The sequence below is a fragment of the Platalea leucorodia genome (genome assembly GCF_965183815.1).
Source record: "Platalea leucorodia genome assembly, chromosome: 15".
In the NCBI taxonomy this organism is placed as follows: Eukaryota; Metazoa; Chordata; class Aves; order Pelecaniformes; family Threskiornithidae; genus Platalea; species Platalea leucorodia.
Window position 1 is genome coordinate 2,038,050 of NC_138837.1, and position 14,903 is coordinate 2,052,952.

Consider the following 14,903-nt stretch of genomic DNA (forward strand, 5'->3'; position numbering starts at 1 on the left):
CCTCCTCTTTTGGTGTCCAGTTTTCCTCCACTACCATTTTATCTCCTTTGCTCCAATCCAAAGTCAAACAACTATCATTCAGGATTGCACCAGATATTAGCAAGTACTCTGTAAAACTCTTAGTAATGAGTTAGGTGCACACAGAACTGCCAGATTTACGCATGTCATCTTTTGTTTTGCAGCACAGACTCTACATTTGTAAGTACCCTCTACACTGGACAGTCATCTGCTTCATTCTCTCCCTTTTATGCCTGAGATGATACACTTTTTAAAAAAATGAATACAGATCTTGTAAGCATTTTTCAGAATAAAACTCTCTGCTACCATCATGCCACAGATTAACCAGCTAGTAGCTGCAGGCCAAACAAAAATGAAGACAGAATGAAATGAAACGAAACAATAAAAGCTGGGATCAAGTATACACAAAACAAGGTAAATTCCGACACCTAGGAACAACGTGGGATGCTCGAGGAACAGCGAGATGGTACTTGAGAACTACCAAACATGAACTCAGTTAATCAGCTTTTGCAGGATCCTCACTAGGAAACAGACGGGTTAGAGCCCATGTTAAAGTGAAACTCAACAGTACTCGCGCTCCCAGCTACGTGGTGAGAACCCAGGCTTAAGTCACATCGGTCCCAGCACAAGCAGGGTGTAAGGAGAGTTGCTTGGTTAAGACTTGGATGTGCTTTCAGAAGCTCAATACCCACACAGTTACACCTACCACAAGCAATGCTTATCTACCCTAGCAAAGACTATTCTAGTACTGATACCATCTCACGTTTCTTTTCCCCCCACTGTGCATCTTCTGCCCACATCCTGCAGAGAAACAGATTCACTTAAAATCTGCCAAGTTTTCACTGTTGGTTTCCCTTCCCGCACCCCCGACCACTCCCAGCAATTGACTACTCAGATATTTAGCCTTTGATTTTAATGCAGACTTGCAAAAATATTTTTATTGACTCTGGGTTTTAATACTTGCACAGTCGCCCTGCATAGATAGGGGATTTTTTAAGAACTGTTTACCCTTTCTGAATGCAGCTTTAATCCGCTCAACATCTATTTTTACGCTGCTTATATTATAACCTTGTAACTTTCACTTTCTGCTCTCTGTGGTGTTGAGTTTTTTTGTAGGAGCCAGACACCATCATGGCTTTCCACTTTGTATTCTGTATCCTTTCGCATTCTACCTCCCTTCTTTTCTCATGACTTCTCTCCACACAAGCAAATACAGCAAGGTAGAAGAGTGGCTCTGGACACTATTCTATGTTGTGTGGAATTGTTTCCGACTTCATTCTTCTCATTAAAGATGAGTTGCTTTTTCAAACGTCAAGGTTTTCTTCAAAACACTTCACATTTGCAAGTCATCTTCTTAGCTTATCACCTTCCTAAATCCAAGCCTCCTGCCTGGAAAGTATTCAAACACTGCCAAATTTCAAAGCATGCAAACAGCCACATTAAATGTGTGATTAGTCCCACTGAAATTCAAGTTAAGCACATGCAATTATTTGTTTTATACATTAAAAAGATGTAAAGCCAAACAAGTTCCTTCTCAAATTCTCCAATTTTTTGTTATTTTTAAGTTCTTGTGAAGCTTATGAGACTAATTTCACATGTAAAGATAGCTTTTTCTATGAAGATTTTTAAAATACATGCCTCATACAGAGTTATTTTTTTCCAGTTCAAAGTCTGTCCTCAGATACCTTTGCACAAATCCCATTAACTCTAGTACATGTCTAAAGGCAGAATTTGAAACCTGTGAAGAACTGGGTCACTGGACAATGGTAAGCCTGAAACAGAGATTTCTTTTCTGTGTTATAACAAGAGAAAAATACCTCTTCCCTCAGGCAGTAAGTGAACATTCCCATTTGTCTGTAAACAATACCAAATACTTGAAATTTGATAGGTTACATTTCATCCTTGCTCACTTAGGATTTTTTCCTTTACTATAGCTAATAGCCATTTAGTCGTTAAAGAAGTATTTGTAGCTGATGCTAGATCATCCAAGTACACCATCCTGCAGGGCTGCCTCACTGCAGATTTCGGTGCCTGGTTCGCTCTGAGCTTAAAACCAGTAGCTATCAACAACTTTTTGTGAAGGGTCCCTCTGTTTTTCTGGGTTTTTTTGGTTCCCAGGAAAACTGCTTTTGCATGCTGGTCATACATACTAGCTCCTGCCTTGCCTCTATTCTTTATTTAATACCGGTAATAAACTTTCTTTATCATGGCATAATCAGGTATGAGATCTACAAGCAGGAAAATCAGTCCAGGAACAGAGAGGTGGTTTTTTTTTTTTTAACAAACTAATTCTACATCTATTGTGTCAGTAGATATCAGTGAAAGATTCTTAGAAGACTTCTGTCACCATGACTGTTCTCTGCATTAGCATCTCATATCTGCATACTGTTCTCATATGATTGGTTTTATTCCGTTATATACACTTGTTACAGCACAGAACCTACATAGTACTTAAAACCAGACCGTCCTAACCTAATCTGGCCAGTTGGGAGATACAAAGAGACAGGACAGGCATTACGCAATATTCAGAAGTTAACTGAGTTCCCTTTCCACGTTCACTTTTCCTAGAAAGTTTAGATTTGCCAGAATCATTTAGATCATCAACCTCTTTAAAAAAAAAAAAAATTTTCAAAAAACAATCCAAGTTACACGCTAACAACAACATATACTTTGTATTTTCAAAGATAATATCACCCTTTAGATTTGCTTCTGCTCACAACTCTGAGGACAGCCTACTGGAATGAGCACAAGGCTTGGAATTCTAATCCAGACTATGCTACTTGTTGTATGCGTAACCCCTGGCAAAGTGTTTCACCTAACTTAGTCTCTGCATCTCTACAGCCTTTGTGATTCCCTCAGTAGTCTAGGGGACGCTGGTAACATTTAAGAATACATGACAAGATCTTAAATATTTCTATGGAAAGATCTGCAGGAACGACACATTATTTCCATCATAGTTATATATTTAAAAGAAAAAAAAATCTTTCTACGCCAGTATTTTGTCCCAAGAAAGAGCATAATTATTGTTAATTACTTTAACTTTCATCAAGGTAACTCAAATTCCAGGTTGCTTTTGGCACAATTCAAGTCCCCATCCCTTATTGAGTATACTTAGAGATATAAATTCAATTTTCTTCTTTCTTTTTATTCCATGAAACCTAAAGACAGATATTAACTTTTTTTCCAAACCTCAGATGTTCTCCTCCTTGTTAAATTTATATCCTTGTACTGCAATGCCAAAGCTCTTCCAATCCCCTGTATTCTAAATTAATCCATCAATCCCCTTTCCTCTGCGTTTTTGCCCTTGGCAAATCATTAGCCCAAGGGAGAACTCAACAGAAAAATTCAAGATTTCACTCAGACCACAGCTGAAAATATCTTTCTTCTGCCTCTGCAAAAGCTTCGCTATCCAAGACGCCACCTCTTGCAGATTTTTCTCTCCTTACTACATTTCCAGCTTCACTGCACAGCCACCACTTTTTCACAGCTGCCCCTTCCCATTCCACTCTCTCCTCCAGCAGCCTTCCTCTAGGCTATATTTGTATCGTGTCTCTATTCGCTGCAATCCATTTCAAAAAAAATGTTCTCACATTAAGTCCTTGGACCAGTCCTTGATTTTCTAACTATTATTTCCTCACACCTTCTTAGGGCCTACACTAATATTTTAAGGCCACACACGAGATTTTCATTCATTGCTTCGAAAGCTTTTAGATTCTAGACTCGAAAGCAGTAATTGAGATTCCTCAGATTTGTTTCTCCTTTCAATCCTTAAACATCATGAGATAAAAGTCTGTTACAAAAGTAGAGCTATGTCTGACTGTTCAGAACTAGGGCGACGCTTTAGCCGCAGGCTTGTAAAGAAGTATACAAAATTTAAGTTTACTGGACCTCTCACTGCATGTAAAGTTATTAATGCACACGTGTTTTCTACTTCCACTCTAATGCTGCAAATCACTCTTTTGAATGAAAGTTACTGTTTCACTTCAGCACTGCAAGTCTCCTGATCCTACTGCCTTTCGCCAAAGTTCCCTCATAGGCTGCTTCAGCACAGCATGCTGCGTACGGATTATTTTGGCATAGAGCTCCACAGACAACTGTCTTTCCTCTTTACAGACTATATAAGATTAGTTTTGAAAAGTGTCAAAAGAGATATTAAATACGATTGCCGTGGACTTATATGTTGAAGCCGAGTTTGAAAAGGCGCTTAACCCAGAAAACCTTGCAGAAATTTTGAAGCGCTCATGTGAAGATATCGGCCATTTGAGTGTTGAAGCAAAACCATAAAGGTTCTATGGATCGCATATCCAAAGAAAAAAACCACCCAGGAGACTCAACCCTCCCTCCTCGCACCTAAAGGTTTTGGCACGCTAACACTTCTCTGAAGAGTCTGATGAACAACGGTACTCGGAGCTCTTCTTCAACTTCACCGTAGTGCTCATCTACTCTAGAGCAGTCAGATGTCTGGATTAGGAAGAACTATCGCAGGGCAGCTGAAAGCTAACTTGAACCCATTTCTCTTGATTTCTAAAAGAGAAAGACGGAGGTCATTGAACGCCGTATTCCTCGTGCAGCCCGACCTGCCTAAACACACCACAAAGCCGCCTGGATCTGCACCTCCTCAGACAACCACCGAGGATTCCATACCGAGCACCACTCACATGGAAACCTCCCAGCTCCACTCAGGAAACTGCTCTCTTTCTGCACCGCTTTAGGTTTTGCGGCGGGACAGGCGACCCACGGAGGAGGCCACTGCCCGGGCAAGGGGCGCCAGGGCCCGGCCTCGCCCCTCGCCCCCTCCCCTCAGCCTTGCCCCGTCCCTCCGGCCGGCTGCGCTCCGGGCCCAGCCGCCAGGCCCCGCCGGCCCAGCACCTCCCTGCCCCTTCGGCCGGCGGGGACGGCTCTGCCTGCGGTGAGTATTGACACTCACGGCCCTGGGCCGGGGCGAGCGGGGCCGGGTGACGGCGAAACCACGCGCCCCGTCTCCTCCGAGGTGCCCCGGCGCGGGCGGCTCCTCCCCGCCCTGAGCGGAGACGGGGCAGGGACAGGGACGATCCTGCCCCCCCCCACACACACACCTGCCTCCCGCCGCGCCGCCGGGCCCGGCCGCCCCTCAGCCGGGGAGGGATGGGGAGAGCCCTGCCGCGCCGCTTACGCACTCTGCGCCCGACACGCTAGCACCTACGCCACTTGCGCAACGGGAGCCCTCTCAGGTGCAGCGCCCGCGTTGACGACATTACGGAGAATTCGTAAGAAACACTAACCTCTTTGAAGGGCTTTACGTAAGCGGCGTTCCCAGGCGCAGGCTTGGCCGCTCCTAGCCCACCCAGCTGCAGGAGCCCCCCGGGCTGCAGGCAGCCCTCTCCGCGGGCGGCGGGTGGGATTACGGAGTTTACGCAAGGAGTAGCGGCAGCAGGTAGGAAACCGGAGGGGCCGAGCCGAGAAGCTTTACGTCAATTCCGTAAGGCTGCGCCGGCCTGCCGCGAGGAGGGAGGAAACGGCCGGTTCCGCGCCGCTACGGAATTGGCGCGGCGGCCCGGCATCCCCCTACGCAGATGGCGTAAGGCGCTCTCAGGTGCAGGGAGGGGGCGGGCTCACGTTGCCCGGCAGCCCCAGCCTATGGGGGCGCTGGGCGCTGTCACGTGCCGGAGCCCCGCTCGCCGCTGCGGAGCCGGAGGAGCCGGACGGGGCCACGGAGCCGGGACGGGGCCGGGGGGGGCTGCGCCGGGGCCGGCGGCCGGCGGGGTGAGGCGGGCGAGCGGCGGGGCTGGCGGCGGGGAGGGCGCGGGGCGGCGGGCAGACCCTCCCTGAGGGGAGGCGGGCGCCGGGCGCCGCTCCTCCCACTGCACCGGGCACTGCGGGCAGGAGGCAAGGGCAGGACGCGGCGCGGGGGGCGGCGCGGGGGGAGGGGAGGCGGTGCGGGGTGGGGGGGGGCGCTCCTGCGCGCGCGGAGGGGCGCGGCGGCGGCTGAGGCGGGAGCGGGGTCCTCCGCGCCCGGAGGGGCCGCAGCCCCGGGCGGGGCGGCGCTGAGGGGCTCGGTGCGCGCAGGAGGCCGCCCCCCCTCGCCCCCCTCCGCCGGCCGGGCGGCGCGTACCTGTCGGCGGGCGCGCAGGTGGCTGGGGGCGGGCGGGCGAGCGGGAGGCCGCGGCCGGGTCGGGACGGCGCGGCCGCGGCGGGGTGAGGTGAGGTGGGGGGGGGGGGGCGGAACTTGCCCGCGGTGGTCCCGCGGGCGGGCGGGGCGAGCGGTCCCGTCCCTGACAGCCGCCGCCCGCGCCGCGGCCAGGTGCCGGGGAGGGGGGGTGCGGGCGGGCGGCGGCCGGGGCTCAGCGGCAAAAGTTTGCTCCGGCTGCGCGGCCGCGGCGCTGGCCGCCTCTGGAAGCAGCGGTGCAGCTGCGGCGGGGGGAGCCGCGTCCCTCCGCTGCCTCCGCAGGTACGCGGTTGTGAGGAGAATACCGTCACTGTTTGGGTCTTCCCCCCCCCCCCCCCCCCCTTTCATTCTGGATTTGCATTGCACCGGATTTTGTTAATCATTAACCCGCTAATTTTTCTGAGGGAACTTAGAAGGGGTGACTGGGGAGTCATGCGCAGGCTGCTGAGCGGAGTAAAACTTGAGTTTTGAATCAAAATAGAAATATGCATTATCTAGCTAAATGTCTTATTATTTATTTACATGGCTCGGAAAATGGTGCCGTGTGATTTACAGAAAGTAAGAAGAAAATGTCCTGCTCCAGGGAGCGTGCATGCCAAATAGCTCGTGCACAGAATACAGCAGTACAAAAAATTTGTATGGGGGGTCCTGGGCATGTCTGAATTTTTCTTTTTCTTTAGCTGTGTACTATAGTTTGTTAACATTTTTAAAAAGTTTTATGATGCTTTGTCCTGAAAACTTAGAAATTCTAAGTGTGGCTAAAGTAGAGGAAGACTTAAGTGGGCATTGTTGTCAGGAACATAAAGCATTTCAAATCTCCAGTTCCAAAAAATGTTTGTGCAACTCTAACTTAAATTAAAATAGCTGGGCTATTTAACTTAAATTAAAATAGCTGTGTGTTCTAGTGAGCATTTGAAACCTGGCCTTCTAGGGTAAAGACAGAAAATTATTTTAATTTCCTTCATTCATGCAGAATAACTTAACATCCTTGGAAAGAATGGAGGAGGAAGGGCTGTTTTCAAAACTTGGTCTTATTTTATTTTATTTTTAAAGATATGGTAACCATTTTTGGGAGACCCAAAGGAAGCAACTGTGAAGGCAGAGAGGGCCTAATGTTTGTGGGAGGGAAGGAAGAAAAGTTCTGTCTATCCTTGGAGGGGAGACCTTAAAAACAAAACTTTTGGAACCGGAGAGGAGGAAGGCCTGACAGTGTCTCTATAGAGGTTGTATTGCTGTATTCCTTTATCTGAGCAAGGTCGTTGCTCACAGTCTCTGAAAAGCAAGTGTTTTCCAAGAATTTAAATAGTCCATCTCTTAGACGGGCCATCAAAAATTTGTAGAAAATAGGCTGTAGTTATTTGCTGCCAGTGTAGAGAGGAAGAAGAAATCCTTGTCAGCAGACTGCAGCTGGCTGTAGCTTCTACTAAATTCCTGGTCATTTTTAGGAAGTTGGACTTGCTGCTGGAAGTTCTTGGCATGTGTCATTTTCTTCTCTCTGGAACTTTCCAATCATTTTCCTCTGCTTCATGTTGGTGTAGAATGAAGGGAGAGATGGGGAAAAGAGTGGGTAAGGATTGCTGGTAGTAAAGTTTTAATATTTTCAGTTTTCTGTTTCTCGGAATCTTGTCATTGATGGTGCAAGTCTAGTGCTGCTTTGGCATTCCTAGTAAAATCTTTAGCCCTTGCTGATTTTCTTATTCCTGTTTTTGTAAAGGGGTTTTATTTGCGTAGTCTGTTCATCGAAGCTAATTATTATTGAACTATTGGCAATATTGTCTCTCCACAAAGGAGATGCTGATGAAGTGCCAGTTTTGCTCCCAGTGGTCTGCAGGCTAAACGCAAGGTAGAAATCTAGGACTTAATTTCTTGGGGAACTGGAGGAAGGTTCCATCTAGAAATACTTGCATATTGGGGGCTGAGGGAAGCCCCAGGTGATAACTGGTATGAATGTTGCGGAAGAAGTGACCGAATCCGGCCTTGTGCTTTGTCCTAGAATAAGGAATTTCAGGCACGGCTGGTTTCATACCAAAGGTTCAGAAGCAAATGAGAAGAAAGAGTGAGCAAATGGAAAGATGTAACAGAAGATGGCAAAAGGCATGCCATGCCTAAACATTAGAGAAGTACTTTAAACTCTGGTGGATGTGCAGATTTCGGTGACCCTTGTTTCTGACTTGTAAGCAGGTTTTTTCTATGGGTGTTCATTCAGTAACGTGATGCTCAAGGTTGCAGAGCTCTCTTCTTTTGAAGCCCCTCAGTTAATGTTCCTCAAAGGCCCGTGGGTGGACTGAGATTTTTTTTTTTTTTTTTTTTTTTGAACTGTGAAATCCTGTTTGGAAATAAAAAAAAAAAAAGGAGTCTCAGAAGCTGCTTCATGTTGTGAAAAACCTCACTGTAGAATCATAAAAGCTGCGCTTTTTCCACGTTGCTTTGGAAGCAGCTGAACTTTGTAACTTGGCATGTAAATAGAGCTCTTTGAAGAGCAGGTCCATGGCTGGAAAGAGGGGAGAGGGAAATGCCCTGGCTGGTTAACAAGCTTTTGAGTGTGTAAAAAGCCACTATGAGCATGCTTGTTGAATTATCTCTTAAAACATAGAAGTTTGCAGTCTTGTCCTTGGTTGTGGTGATGTACGTACACCTCCAAGTGGCCAACGTGTCTTAAGTGTAAATAGGAAACAGTAAAAAAGTGGCAGTTTGTGTATTTCTATAGACTGGGCTGGGTGAGGGAGAGCACTCGGGGCAGTGCAGAGGAAGGTCCTGGGAACGTGCTGGTCATCCGAAGGAGACCCTGGGCGAGTGAGAACGCAGAGGTTCAGCCTGCACCTCGCTAGGCTGACTTTCAGTTCTTGGTGAGTTAGGATTTATGGTAAGCCTAGCCATGCCAACAGGACTTTATCACAGCATTTTGATTTCTGTAACTTACTTTATATCGAGGTTGGGGGAGGGAGGACTTTTCTGTTCTAACAGCATACACATGAGGAGCGCTTGGCTGATGTAGTGTCCTGGATTTGCTATAAACTGAGCAATATTGGCAAGTAAAGATTGCTGTACTGCTGTGTATGCTGAAGTGATGAAATCAAAAGGAAAATTCCTGTTTAAAGCAACATGAAAAACAGTTACAGATTTAAATAGCAGAAAAATGCAAGTCTCAAACATTTCTGTAGAAATTTGCTGTACTTGCAGCGTGATTTGGCAAATACAAAGTTTGTACTTCATATTTAAGGAAACAGAAGCCTAAGCTGCCCTACCTTAAGGTATTTGCTTATATTTTTTATTAAAGCGATAATTGATACAAGCTACAAGACCAGAGACAATATTTTTTCAGTTGTCTTCTGCATTTCTTGGCACTTGTGTAGTTTTTCCTTCTTATGTGCAAGTCTTTCACTGAGCAATGATGACAGAAAGCATAGATAGTGGCACATACGCTGTGTCAACTCACAGAGGGACAGTGTTTCTATTTAACTTTTTTGAAAACCTTAATTCATGTCCCTTTAAGAAAAAGCGTGCATACGAATTCTTACGAATTATATGAGTGAGTTAACATAAACTTCTTGCGCTTTGGATTTTTGAACTTTATTTTGTAGCTAAATTACCTTATGTTTCTGGTCATCTCGCTCTCAGCATCATGGAGTGGAAGAGGACTGAGTTGGACCCCACTCCATGTTGGTCTGTTGCCTTGTATTCATACTTTGGCTTTGCAATGCATATACTGACCTTTCTGTTGATTCCCTATGCAGTATGGGAATGTAGACAAGGTGCTGGTTATAGGAGAAGCGTAAGAAAAAATTCAGGGTATGTCATTTGTTCTGCTGTTACTGAAAGGTATGTAAAGCATGGTACTGGGCCGCTCTGTCCCTCCTGCTCTGCTGGCTAACACCAAGAGCTCGAAGGCTAATCCAGCCCGTGGGTTTTCCATGCAGCTGAGCGGGGCCGCTGTGTTACTGGGCCACCGCACATTTGCCAGTTGGCTTCTCAAGTAGTAAAGCCCATGGGTTAGTAAAACCCATGCCGTTCTTTTACTTCATTGATTTTTCTGTAACCATGCAAAACTTTATAACTCTTTTGTAGTAAAATATTTTCATACCATGCCAGTAACTTAAAGGTGTAAATGGATGTTGAAGGGGAATAATCTTGTGAAATCCAGTTGCGAACTCGTTTTAGGGGGTCTCTTGGATTGTGGAAACGTAAGTGATCCTGCCGCATGGGTTGATTTAAATTAGTTGTCTTATGTTGTGGTTTGGCACACTATTTAAGAGCCTCAAGATGCTACTTGTGATTGACATAACAAAATGTAAATTATATGCTGTTTTACTAGGCTCTCATTTATCTGTCGCAAGGTTTGTGTACCAATAGTACTAAACTCTTCTTACGGTAATGTTTCTCTTTCACGTAATATCTACATTGAGGAATTAAATTACTCTTAATTGTATGCTTAAAAAGAAAACAAAATTGGGGTGTGTCTGGCTATCAAAGTAAATTACATTTTGCTGCTGCTTGTTCTTTTTGTGCATTTACTTTAAATTGACTTTATTGAAAAATTACATGTTTGAATATCTGGTTGGGAAGAACAGTCTTACTAGTGGGTAATCATGAGATGTCACAGAAGTTGAAGAAATCTTAGAAAACATAATCGATCAAGATTTTAGTCCTTAAACTTTGATGTAGTGAGTGCTGAAGAAGTGAAACGGTGATTGAAGCAGAAGTTGGCATTTGGCGTGACAGTAAATGAACTCAGTGGTGAGAAACTGATGTTGCCTCTTAGAAATTGCCCCGTAGTAGGAGCAGAAAAGGGCAAGTTGATTTTCAGAGGCCTTTACTTCTCTGTTTCCTCTGAATCTTGAGGGGCAGACACTTTCATTAAACACATTTCTTGTTTGACTTGTAATACAGCAAATTTGAGTGTTAGCATAGCGTTTTAAGAATTGGGCCCTAAAGTGTCTTTAGTATTCTCTGAGACACGGGTATGATGTTACATGTGGAAATGTTTCTCCCAAGCTATTGGATTAATTCAGTTGATTATGACCCTAAACAGAATCTTCCCCTAATCGTATTTCTCAGATGGCAGTACCTGCTCTCCTGGAAAAGCATAAACAGGCTCCAGGTGCGTGTGAAGCCCAGGCACACAAGCTCTGTGAAGCTGGTTTGGAAACAAGTGTCGCGTGTTTCTAGGAAAGAGCTTTGGCAAAGCGATTGCCATGGAGGCCGAGGAGACTTGAGGCTTGGGAGCAGGATCTTCTTGGGCACACAGCACCGCTGATGTCCTCCAGGGAGATTTTGCCACAAAATGGTTTATCCTAGTGCCGGTGATACTGTGAAATCAATACACCTTTTCTAATCTATATTTTAAAGGGTGTGTGTCTTGTAACAGTGGATTGTGATAAGTCACAGTTAATCTTGGAGGAGGCATAAAAACTGCCATTACTTGTTGCAGGGCATTGGGTGGCTTTGTTTTTTGTTATGGTGTAGCAGTCAAAGCATTGTTATCATGAGCCTGTTTAACCCTTTCCATGAACGTGACCTCTCTCTTGAATGTCCTCACCCTTGCTCTTTTTTTAAAGAGTGTACAAAACTCAGCAAGGAAACAAGCCAGCATGCTGCACCCCACTGGATTTAGTTGCCATTGTTGAAATAGGTCACGATCTTAAAATTGCTAGCTGGTATATACCTGAATAAAGAAAGTATTTAACTTAAATGGTCTTTTTACAGCCTGCTTAGCGAGACATTGAGTGGTTGTACTAAACATATCACCTGGAGACTGGGTGAGAGCGTACAGTTGGTGCAAATCAGTCCCTCTAAAAAACAGATTGCAGCTTGTTTTAAAAAAGAAAAAAAAAGACATTTGAGTTCTCTGTCCTATGGGAGTCAGCTATCAAGAGTGAAACCAGTACTGTGTTTCTCTTGTGTGTAGCATGATCATAAAGGGTCCAACGGTGTAACCTTGTGTAGATAAGGTGAATAGGATTGAGTTGCAGATGTTTTGGTTAACCATAGAAACAAATAACATGTTATCAGTGGATCTGAAAGTGCTGACTAACGTGTGTTAACATTTAATCAATTTAGGAGTTGAATTTAAATAACAGCTATTTGTGTGGTGTTAATTGTCCGGTCCTGGGCATGGCAAGGAGCTGGTGAGCAGCACAGCCTGGCTATGGTGCTGCTGCAGCTCTGAGCAGTGGGGAGTGGTAGCAGTCAGCACGACCTGCGTGGCTGGTTTTTCCAGCTATGCTGTGAGGAAGCTGTGTGATGTTCCGATAGGTGTGTAACTGATGCTGAATCCGGGTGAAGACATCGATTTTCCAGTATGAAGGCAAGAAGAAAAATTAGTCATTTGTTCCTATATTTTGATAGTTCTGTGCTGAAGGGGCAGCTCTTTGCATATGGAAACTTGCTCTTTTTCTCTGGTTACGGGTTTGCTCTCTGACTCTCTACAGGCTTAGTACTTTTCTACTTACCTACTTTGCTTGATTTCTGTATGTATAATATGACACTTTTTGAATATTTGCTTTAATGGAAAAGACTGTGGAATAGAAGGGGGAGCTGTAGGTGTGCAGCCTGTCTTCAGGGAGTGAAGTACCAGAGAATACATGCAGCTACTGGAAAGCTGAGGTGTGATGGGACAAGTAGGGAACGTGGGGCTCCAGGTAAGGTAGTTGAAAAGAAGGGGTTGCAGGGAATCCATAAAGGATGATACGGAAAACTATATGTAGAGAAAACTGAGGATTGGAAGGTACCCATAAAAATCTGGGAAGCATTTAGCCCTGTAATATCATGTGTTGTGGTAGTTGTGCACCCCAGAGCCAAGCATGGACTGACTTTAGATTAGTAAGAGGAATTTCAGGTTGGATTGTACTTTACTATGGACATAGATTCTAGAAATCTGACTGGCTAATTTTTTTTGTTCTTTTTTTCTTTTTATATAGAGACATAAAACGTGTGCCTAGGTAGGGTCTTCTGTTAATGTAAATTATCAGTGCTTTAGATGAATCTTAGTTATGTATGTCCTCACCCTGAAACAAAGAGAAAGCAAAATTTATATGGCCTCAGTTCTTGGCTTCTGCAGTTCCTTTCCTGAAAAATAAGTGCAGTGAGAACTGGGGATTTTTTTTTTTTTTTCCCCCCCCCTCCTCCCCTTAAGTAAACTACACTGAAATCCTGCCTGAGAGCCTGTTGGAGCTGGTGGCTGGACTCTAACTAAAGTGAAGGAGTTTGGGCTCAGCTTATTTGCCTCACAAAGACTTTTGACATTGCTAGACTGAGAAATGAGATCTCGGATATAATCTCAGATATCTGCTCAAATTATTTTGTAAATGCATATGGTACAGAGACAGAACATTTGGATTTCTACTCCTCTTCAATCCTAATCTCTTTCCCTTTACTCTCATACCTGGTTTAGCTCTACAGAAGATGAGAGGAAAACATAAGTGCCCAAGAACTGATTTCTCCCCATCTCTGCTTTGAAGAAAGCCCTTTTCCATGTTATAGATTCTTAGCGATGGTCATCTTTTCAGAGAGCTAAAAGTGTTTAGTAAGCAGCTATTCAATGTCCTAATGCTTCATGATCTCTTGATTCAATGTCTGGATAATTGGACTTAACAAATAGATTAGGGCTTCTTTGCTTACCCGGTCATGCTGTCCAAGTCTTTAATCATATGGAGACTTAATTTGTTTCTTACAGTCATCAGCTATGCCATTTGGATGACCTTAAAGAGGGGGGGGTGTATCACTGGGCCTCTGTAGCCTTGAAACGTAGCGTTTCTTATGCATGGTAGCCAGGGATGTTGCGTTGTGTGCATCACAGTCAAGCCCAGAATAACTGTGAGCATTCCTTCTAAAACTGGAAACTGGTAAAAAGCCCAGTGAGTAAACTCTTCAATACCAGGCACAGAGCAACGCTGATCCAGCGAAGAAGGTCTGGTGATTAAACTGAACGTATTAATTAGGGGACCATTTGGCCCCTTTTCAGGTTCTGCCACTGATTTACTGCACAATTTCATTTCTTTGTGTCTGAAGTTCCCCTATAAAGACCCGAAACGTTTCCCTCTCTTACAAAAACTGTTATTTTAAAACCAGTAATAAATGTACTCTGGTACATATGGTGACAAGTGTTCTAGAAAAGCCAGGAAGAAAGGCAAATACTGGGAAGGTGGGGGGAGACAAGGCTGATAACTTCTTTGCTTCTGGTGGGTGAGGGTGAAATTGGTGACTGCCAAAAATATGAGCTCAGAGAAGGAGCTTGTTCTGCTCTGAACCCACATCTGTACACACCTCCTCATCTCTACAGATGGCCAGGAGGCTGAAGAGAGAACACAGTTGTCTAAATTTGTGTAAGAGAAAAGAATCATGACTCCCACCTTGGAGGCGAACAAGAACCTCCTGTAACTGGGGTATTTTCGACAATTTAAAATTTGGTGGACTTTTCGGTCTTAGCAAATTATATGAAACCTGACGCTGTTCGTAGTTGCGAAATAAATTTTTTTTTTTTTTTTTTAATATTACTTTGTATTAAAAGATGGTTGGCTGGAACTGTGCTCTTTATTCCTTCAAAACTAACCTGCTAAGGAATAAATTTGATCTAGAAGTCTTCTCTGCATGCTTACGCTTTAACAACTGATAAGATACTTTTCCACTTTCGATTTCATAGTACTTCACATTTTAGAAAAAACAACTGTCACTGTCTAAATAGCGATGGTACTATTTGAATCAATCATGATAAAAGGCACAAAAATAAAACCAAAATATTTTT

General features: G+C 44.6%; 2 protein-coding genes across 9 annotated transcripts in view; one reads left to right on the forward strand and one right to left on the reverse strand.

The window, feature by feature from the left end:
* Window positions 1-5,555, reverse strand: part of CRB2 (crumbs cell polarity complex component 2) — a gene marked incomplete at its 5' end in the record, with an annotated part of 77,091 nt that extends 71,536 nt beyond the window's left edge. For all 3 annotated transcript variants that reach the window (XM_082327784.1, XM_082327786.1, XM_082327783.1), the window contains one exon: window positions 5,280-5,555. The remainder of the gene's footprint in view (window positions 1-5,279) is intronic.
* Window positions 5,219-14,903, forward strand: part of STRBP (spermatid perinuclear RNA binding protein) — a 71,395-nt gene continuing 61,710 nt past the window's right edge. For 5 of the 6 annotated variants that reach the window (XR_014229874.1, XM_082327791.1, XM_082327792.1 and 2 more), the window contains exon 1: window positions 5,674-5,760. The gene's annotated coding sequence lies outside the window, so the exon portion shown is untranslated. Of the gene's footprint in view, window positions 5,265-5,673; window positions 5,761-14,903 lie in introns of those variants that run through there. The other variant, XM_082327789.1, reaches the window with a different exon arrangement.